This window comes from Salarias fasciatus, chromosome 16 (assembly GCF_902148845.1).
Source record: "Salarias fasciatus chromosome 16, fSalaFa1.1, whole genome shotgun sequence".
NCBI lineage: Eukaryota > Metazoa > Chordata > Actinopteri > Blenniiformes > Blenniidae > Salarias > Salarias fasciatus.
The window spans coordinates 32,539,393-32,548,573 of record NC_043760.1 but is presented as its reverse complement, the minus strand read 5'-3'; the positions used below and the strand labels follow the sequence as shown (position 1 = coordinate 32,548,573).

General features: G+C 40.8%; 2 long non-coding RNA genes across 2 annotated transcripts; both read left to right on the top strand.

The window, feature by feature from the left end:
* The first annotated feature begins 4,772 nt into the window (after nucleotides 1-4,772).
* On the top strand, nucleotides 4,773-6,735 carry LOC115403605 (uncharacterized). Its single transcript, XR_003933227.1, has 3 exons — nucleotides 4,773-4,844; nucleotides 6,079-6,203; nucleotides 6,347-6,735. It is a non-coding gene; the product is annotated as an uncharacterized LOC115403605 (long non-coding RNA).
* A 143-nt stretch (nucleotides 6,736-6,878) lies between these two features.
* On the top strand, nucleotides 6,879-8,440 carry LOC115403429 (uncharacterized). The gene is made up of 4 exons (XR_003933206.1): nucleotides 6,879-7,077; nucleotides 7,625-7,723; nucleotides 7,803-8,023; nucleotides 8,299-8,440. It is a non-coding gene; the product is annotated as an uncharacterized LOC115403429 (long non-coding RNA).
* Nucleotides 8,441-9,181: the final 741 nt, after the last annotated feature.

Genomic DNA, 9,181 nt, shown 5'->3' with positions numbered 1-9,181 from the left:
TTTTTGAGTTTTAATCCAACATTAATCATTTAGCTAATAATGGTTTCCTATTGTGAGACGTTTGATAAAGTTTATAGATGTAATGTCACATGACAGCTCAGAAGAAAGAGAGAAATGACAGCAAATTGTGCATCAAGTGAGTTGATCAAAGAAAAATACATCTTCTGCAAAAAACCTTTCCCAGATCTGAAGTGTGGCGATCAAATACCATCACATTGTACAATCCTATTTTCATACTATGAGAGTTTTTGATTGATCTTCATTATTGACAAGTTCAAAGGCTGCTTTAACTGCATGCCATGTGATGTCTGGGGAGCACCGAGTTATTTTTAACTGTTGTATAATTCTATTACATCCCCAAGATGGTATTTTACTAGCACAAAGGTTTGGCTCTTGCTGCTGAATGTGTAAAAAGAGGTAAAATCCACCAGCTTCTCTGCATCCACTAATTCAGTGGCCTGTGCAAGATGTGGAACCTCAACTTGATAGGCCATCACATTTCGATCAAAGCGTATTGTTTGAAAAGGTTGGTATTCCAAACAATAAAGCACAGAATCAACAACATATATGTCTTTGACCAGTCCAAATTCAGGCATATTACCATTCACAACTTTGGCAAGGATCATTGACTTCTGAATTATGTATTTATTGCCATTTATCACAAGCCATTTGACTGATACTGCGTGGCTTACTTCATCATATCCTAGGAAGTCTCTCAGTTTTCCTTGTAAATACTGTAGATCTTTAACCTCAGAAACAGGTCCCATCTCCCTTTCATTTGAAAAGATTGGATGTATTGAAGGATCAACGTTTTGGCAGCTTTCATATATTTGGTTCTGATTAACCAAAGACTTGCAAGCATTCTTAAAATTGAGCTTTGAAGCCCATTGTTTAAAGAGGCAATGTTTAGATTCAAACCGCATGCACATATGCCTAACCACTGGACCCAATGATTTAATCTGTGATGGCAAATGTAACAGATAATGCTGTTTAGGTGTAATATTATGTTCTGGGAAAAGTTCCTTCCAATGCTTCAAATGATTTTCAATGAGTGACTTCAATCGATCAACAGTTGCAATGGTAAGAACAGGTGCAAGCACTATCTGCACAATCTCTATTAACTCATGTATCAGATGCACATATACATTGTCTTCCAAACTCTCCAAAACAAATGGTAATATCCTTAGCAGGACAAGAATTTGCCCAGACGACTGCTTCAATTTTCCATCACTTGACATTAATGTACTCAGTGAAATTGGGGATGGCCGATCTCTAACATCCAGAGGGGAATAAGGAAAACCCAGAATAGCAGAATTCACAGAATTCAGATCTATCAGTCCTGACTGAACAAGATGATGCAACACACTCTTGATTTCCAATGGAGCTGTGCCCCCCAGAATGACATGCATAATGTCTTGTGGAGTTTGTTGTATAATGTCAAAAGTAGGGAATTCAATTAATTTGCTCCTTTGATTGATTCCATACGTTGTTCTCAGGCTATTGCGAAGCTTATCTGTATCTGCCTTTTCAATTTCATTAGTCTGTCTGATATGTCTTATCAAAGTCCTTCTAGTAAATGCATCCTCGTTGAAGTGTGACTGCATTTGCTCAAAAGAACACTCACAGTGTCTGCATTTACTGTAGGCAAAGCCAACACCCTCCTTGAACCCTGCCAGTTCATGCTGTGCCAGAGTGTCACCACAGACAGAGACCAGGGCACCATACATAGTTTTCTGTCCATTACTAGTTTGCATTTCGACACCATTGTACAGTGCATCCATATCTTCTTTAATTCTGCTCAATATTATATTTACACCACATTGACGGATGTCTACAGATCGAGCCATAGCAAGTAACCTAATAGCAGGAAGTTTAGACCGGTATTTTGGATTTATGTTTGCTATGGTGTAATACACCATCAGCAGCTTATTTTTCGATGCAAAGGATCCTAGTGGATTACAGATCTCAATTTCATCTGTGTACAGAACAATCTGTAATGCATTTGGTCTCTCAGAAAATAAGGGATGTGATTTTAAAATGGAGCCATCAACAATGTCCTGAAAAAAAACCCTCCCTGCACCTCTGTGGACCCTTTTCAATCATAGAGAATATCTTTGGGTGTGATAAGAATTGCTCAAGACTTTTGACCAATGGAATGTAATGAAAGACTTTGTCTTTAATGAAAAAGTCTTTTGATGCTCCATGTTTCCTCTTGCATATAGTTTTAGAAATCAGTATTTCCTCTGCATCCAAAATGTTGAACTGCTTCCTCATAACACTGTTCTGTCTAAAGGTTGTTGCAACACTCACAAATGGGTCAACAAAACTGTCAAATACATCCATTACTTCTTTTTGAAGGTGTCCTGATGTGCATTCCAAATGCTTCTGAAGAACCTGCTCCATCTGGCTCCTGAGCTTTGTCACCAGTGATGCCTGATACTGCTGCACACCAGCAACAATGTCATTCATGCCTTTCTGAAAATGACACACACAAAAAAAACACAACACAACTTCATGATATTTGCGTGCGACTGTCATGAACTGGACAACAAGGAAGGAAGATTGACCATAAAGCATAACTGGTTCAAGACACTATGTGTAACTGTAAATGTGCAAGTACAATGCTGTGGTATGTTTTGAAAAAACCACAACAAAGAAATCTTACCTGTGAGAGACGGTGCTTGGCCCGGGTATTTATAACAAAGGCAGTAGCCTGTGTTTTCAGATCCTAAAACAGTGGAAATTCTATTTAGCATTCTGATACAAAGTAGCACGTAAAGTACAATGTTTATCACAGATGGAATAATCTTTATAAATAGTCATTTGAATGTTAAATCATCTTTGCTCACTACACCTGGTATGTTTTAGCTTGAATATACCATTTTGTCTTATTCATACATGAGGTGTTAAGTCACACATTACTGTACTGTACATCAAATTCAGTAGATTGTCACCAGTTAACGTACTGTTTGTGCTGTGACAGCTCGGTCCTGGTTAATGTCAGTTTGCCTTTCTTCAGTGTCAGCTGTACAAAGCTGATGACTGGTGATGCTGGAATCCTGAGGAGGCTGATCAGGTTGGATGTTGTGCTGTCACATAAAAGAAAAAAAAAATTACCTTACATTTTATTTATATTTGCAGACATATTGCATTCATGTTATAGATTAATTTGTTTTTATACAAACCAAGCTGCATTTGCATACAAGTCCAACTGATTTAAAATCAATAAGTTAACATCCTATTAACTTTAGGACCCGACTGAAGGACAGCATGTGAAGCTACAGTTATGTGGACAAAGACATAATTACTGATCATAGTTTTTTTCTGTTATTTTTTATTTGGGAATTTACATCATGCTCTGTGCATTTTACTTCCAGTGCAGACTTCTTTTTACGCTGCTGCCATCAATCGTCACCATCATATACAATATCAGTAAATTTCAAAATAAAACACAAAACCTCCAATGGTAAATCATCATTTTGTCAACATCAGTGCTGGCATAAGCAACGGGTCATCTGTCAGTCAGAGGGTCCTACAGCTTAAAGCTCGTGTCCGGAGTTTTGAAAGAGAGAGGTTTTTTTTTAATCCAACGTCTCAGGTTCCGCCCTCCCTCTGCTTTCATGAGCGACCAAGCCACGCCCCCTTAATTGTGCACGCTATTATCCGTCGGGTGAAAATGAGAGCCTCCAAGTCCTACAGCATCCTACATGTTTAGCTGTTTACGGTGGATGTTCAGCAGACAGTGGATATATCCGAGGTGAGCGCGGCGGCTTCTGTGGAGCTAACTCTCCTCTGCCTGGGCGAGCGGCCGTGCTCTCTGGCTGCTCCACACTTTGATTGACAACACGAGAATGCGGAAGCTCGAAATCTATTGGCTGAAGCTGACCGGCGCTTTTTCGGATAACATGGGGGTCTATGAGACGAAGGCGGGGCTCATAAATAAATTTTTATATTGCTTTATGCTAATGTTATTGTAGTATCGAACCAGACTGAACCAGACAAGCTCTGTTGAAAAATGATACATATGTTGGAAACGAACAGAAACTCCGGACACGAGCTTTAAAGAACATCATGCATGAAAAAAACAGGATTAATTCTAGCAAAGTTACTCACTTGTTGCTGCAGTGGTCCTTGACTCTCCTGTGGCTGTTCGCCATCTGGTGTGGTCCTTTCAACAAGATGCTGGGAATGTCTCCTCTTCACATGATGATAGAATGAGTTGTACACTCGATATTCCTCTGTACACCCGTCAATACCACAGAGCAACCTGAAGTCAGGACTGCGGCTGTGCATTCGATTGATGTGGCTCAGTAAAAGTTTCATTGAAAAAGTGACGAAAATGAGGCAGATGACGCAGCGCCAAATCATTTTGAAATTTTCAAAAATTAAATCCAAAGCTTAAACAAGTCGAAATGTTCCTGGAGCATCTGAGAGCGGGAAAAAACCAATCTCGCTGAAGCGTTTAAATACGGGCTGTTCCATTGTCCGTCAGTGCAGGGGAGATTTATGAATTAAGTTCTTTTTTATTATTATATATAACGTAAGGAGGGGCTAGTTGCAGTGATACATTTTTAAATATCCTTCATGAATTTCAAAATTTCACTCCATAAGTTAATAAAAGTCTCCCTTCCTACAATATTTACAACATATACGTCAACCCAGAACGTCACATGGGACGTTCCAAGTGCGCCAAAGCGACAGTGACGGAGCAGTGGCGGTCAGTTGCGGCGGACCTGTGCTGTTGGAATTTGAGCGCTGGGAATCCTCACAAACGGACAACGACATGGAAGACGATGGAAGTGCTTTTTCAGGGATGGATACCACAACAGTTGCAGTACTGAAAGGTAACCTAAATTTGCTTTTGACAGTCTTTAAGGTCATTGTGGGCTCACGTGGTGCTCACATGGCGCTCATGCAGTGCGCCATGCATGCACAAGCTTTTCTGTTGCTACAGAATACTGTTTATCTTCTCTTTTGTTACAGATTTATAAAAATTGAAGCACATACATTTTCAGTCTATTATCATTTAGTATTAAAGTTTATTTAGCCTTTTTGTCTGTTTCTGAATTACTGGGCCAGCAAGTGATTAGATACTTTAATTTCTGTCAGCAGACCTTGTAATCCTCCAGACCCTCCAGACAGAGTCTGCTCTCTCCATGCATGGGATTTTCACTATTTGGGTGTCTTTGTAAATTGAGCTACAGCCTGATAGCTTCACAGAGTCACTTTTCAAAGTTAGCATGATAGCATCTGTCATGGTTTGTTTGCTGTGGCGCTCTGGCGCATGCGTATCCTGGCTCGTGTGCGAGCTGCGCGGGCTCACAGGGCTGCACGCAGACCCTAGCAGACAAGCAACTTACAAAACAGCGCAAGTTCAGCGTTGCAGTACACACACTGAACGATATTTTCAGCACTTCAAAGTGTGAAGTGGTCCCAGGCGCCAGACCTTTTCAGTCTTTTTCGCCCATCTTCCGTCACCTCTCTCTCTCTCTCTCTCTCTCTCTCTCTCTCTTTCTCTCTCTCTCTCTCTCTCTCTCTCTCTCTCTCTCTCTCTCTCTCTCTCTCTCACACACACCTCATTGCCACATGAGGTTAATGAAAGGAAGCCTCGAGGTATAAGACTTTGTCTCGATCATTTTTTGTATTTGAGTTACTCGAGTAATAGTTGCAGCCTGAGTAAATGCAGTAGCTAGGTGACAATGGCGGGAGGGTGTGGAACTAACGCAGCTGGCGCTGAGCTGTGTGTCAAGTTACCACATAGGCAATGAATGGGTTTGCCACAGGTCTGTGCTTTGCACGTTTGGTGTGAAACCGGCTTGAGTTCAGCATAAGATTGGACATAGTGGGTGTCCATACTAACTTTAACTTATGAAAAACACTACCTGATATGCCAAAACCATTTGTGATTTTATTAGAAATTGCATGCAGGCTTGAATTAAATGTAAATTCATATACCTGCTTCAGAAGTTCTTCTCTGCTACTGCCATCAGCACATTCTCACCCTTTCAAATAGGATTGTGACTTATGTACCAGGTAACAAAATAACACATATTCACAGTGTTTGTATGTGTCTTCCAGCTGCTAATGTCAGCACAGACATGCTTTCCAGTCTCTCCAAGGAGGACTTGCGAGACCTCTTTCCAGGGCCTGAGCACTTTATCCGAAGGATGGCCATTTGGAGGACCATACATGGTGGAAATGAGGTGATATTAGATTTAAAATTGTGTAGTTAGTACCGTTACTATGCTGTGTTGTAACATCAGTGAAACAATTACTTTTTGGTGTTGTCTCTAGTGTTTTACTATTCACTTAAAGTTTATGTGAGATAAATGCTTGTCTTTTTCAGTATGAACAATTAGCCTACAACAACCAGCCTCACCCAGGCACCTCTGGATGTGATGCCACCTCTATTCCCACTACCCCAACCCCATCCACCCCTCCATCCATCCCCGCACCAGGAGACGGTGCCAGCAGAACTGTACAGCTTGTATGTCCACAGTTTGTTGTTTACACAGACACAGAGTTGGAGCAGTCGAGAACCGCCTATTTTGAAAAGCAACGTGCTGGACAAGAAGGCGACTATACACTCTCCAAAGAGCTTCGCTGCCGCTTAATAAGGAATACAGTAACAAGCATGCTTGCCATTAAGACAGCTGCTGAGGATGACTTCCAATATCCATGCTGCAGAGAGCTATCTGCGATGGCTAAGCGTCTCATTGAGTACTACCCGATGCTGCGGGATAGAACTGCAGCCAGTGGAGATGAGTGGGTAAGAGGATGTGCTTTATTCAGGATCACTGGTTTTATGGCTTGATTTAAATTTCATTAATGTGATTCTTTGTTTGTTTTATTTTCAGAAATCAGTCAAGAAGCAGCTTTTGAAAAGGGTCCAGAATGTGACACCCCCAAAAAAGAGACAGGGAGCAACTCCCTCAAGAAAGAGGCAACGAGCCATCATCAATGAGAGCAGCAGCAAGGAGTCATCCACTGATGACAGTGGGTCCACTGCTTCAACTTTGATCTTGGAAAGATCACCACAGTCTGGAGGCAGTTCCCCAGAGGCTGAACAGTTGGATGGTAAGAGCACATATCAAACAATCAATCAATCAATCTTTATTTGTAAAAGCACTTTTCATATTCATGATAAAGAACGCAAAGTACTGAACAGTAAAATCAGTCATAAAAACAAGAACAAAAACCACACTGTCAGTATGCATGCGCACGCGCGCACACACACACACACACACACACACACACACACACACCCAGGTGTACATGCACACATACATACAGACATACTCCCATTTTGTGTCACACAAAAGAGGAGACATGACATATTGAGACTGTGTTTTTGTATTACAACTACTACCAGTATTGACGAGCAGGAATGCCTTTATTTTTAATTTTGTAAATGTAACAATTTCAACATCTCTTAAAACCTTACTTTACAACTACAAGATTTATCATAACCGTGCCACTTCATACATTTGTGATCAGTAAACGTTTAGTGACAAGACTAAAATGTACTATTTCACATGGGCTAATGTCTATAACTCACTAAAATATTGATTCAGGTACATTCTATTTGACCTGCATTTTAAATAAATATTGATTTTTGTCCCAGTACCAGCTTCAGGTTCTGGTCCTGGTGGTTCATCTGGAAAGAGGAGACAGAGAGAGGACACTCCTGTTGACTTAACACTTCAGACTAATTCATCTGAAAGTAAGTAACTTTGAATATTTTCATGTTTCTTGTAACTGTAATGGCAGAAACAGTGATTGTAGTTTCATTTCAACAATAGGGCCTGAAACTTCTGACAGCCTTCAGAACCAGGCCAGACACTACGGAGTTCTGCAGGAGCTGTACAAATCCAGGCCCAGACCCAACAAGAAGGATGTTGCCCAACTGTTGGACCTGGAATACCAAGCAAGACGGGCTTACATCAACTCTGATGTGATGAGGGAACAGGACAAACCGACCAAGATACTTCAAGCATATCCCTGCTTCAGAGAAGTGGATCATGTAAGCAAATCAAATCATTCTCACTGATTTATATTTAATATGAAGTAGTAAGGCATTAGTTTGCACATTGTATAATGTTAGCCATTTCTTCCATTTTTAATATAAACTGAGCAGATATTCCCAGTTCTGTTTTGCACAAATTGTTTCATAATTCATAAAGCAGATTAGTCCATAATTTCCTCTTCCATATAGGTCCAGAAATGTTTTACTTGCTATATTTGAGTGGAATGCATCTTTTAAAGATATTTTTCTATCTGTCTGTTCTCCTGTGGTAGATAATGGATGAACTGCAGCGGATCCTCGATCAAGGAAACTCTCACTTCATACCCGATCTGAAGAAGCGCTGGGGGACCTTTTGTACGAAGATCCAGTTTTATGGAGTTTTCAAAAAAGTCATGAGACCTCCAGTGGCGGATGAAGGTAATGACACACTTGATAGAGAATTCATAGACTGGCCACAGTAGTTGGTGCTTCTTATGCTACCCAGGTTCAGACATCCACCTAGTGCTCACCATTTACATAATTTGTCAACTGTCATCATCACCTTACCATGTCCACTTTCATCCACATATAACTCACTGTTCTTTACTGTCTCTCCCAACCACATTTACTGCCTCTTGTCATGTTGCTCTCCTATCTTTGTTTTTATGTTTTTTGAATAAGTGATTTTTTTTTCTCCCCACAGTTAAGCAAGCCATTGCCACAATGAAAGCTTTGCCTGACATCTTTCCATCACCTGTTGCTCCACCCAAGAAGTTAGGGCATGCGAGTGAGGCTATGCTTCACATCCTCAAGGTAAGAAATTCATACATGTATGACAGTTTTTCATGCACTTTACAGTATACAGTTTATCAAATGTTACTACTTGACTCGAGTAGCTAAACGGTGATTTGTTATGGTGATTATATTTGTATTTGTGTTTCAGTCTGCAGAAGACGCCAACACCTTTCTTCAAACCAGACCACTCTCCAGCCCTGTGGTGATTGTCACTGAGACCAACTGCATTCTGGCCATCGGTACCATTCCTGTGCTGACCTTCCCAAAGGAGGACATCTCTGACAGTGTGATGTACATCATGGCATGCTACTACACCTTTCACCTCACATACCCAAAGTGCTTGGCCACACTCCTGTCTGTACTCCAGACTGAAGTCCTCAT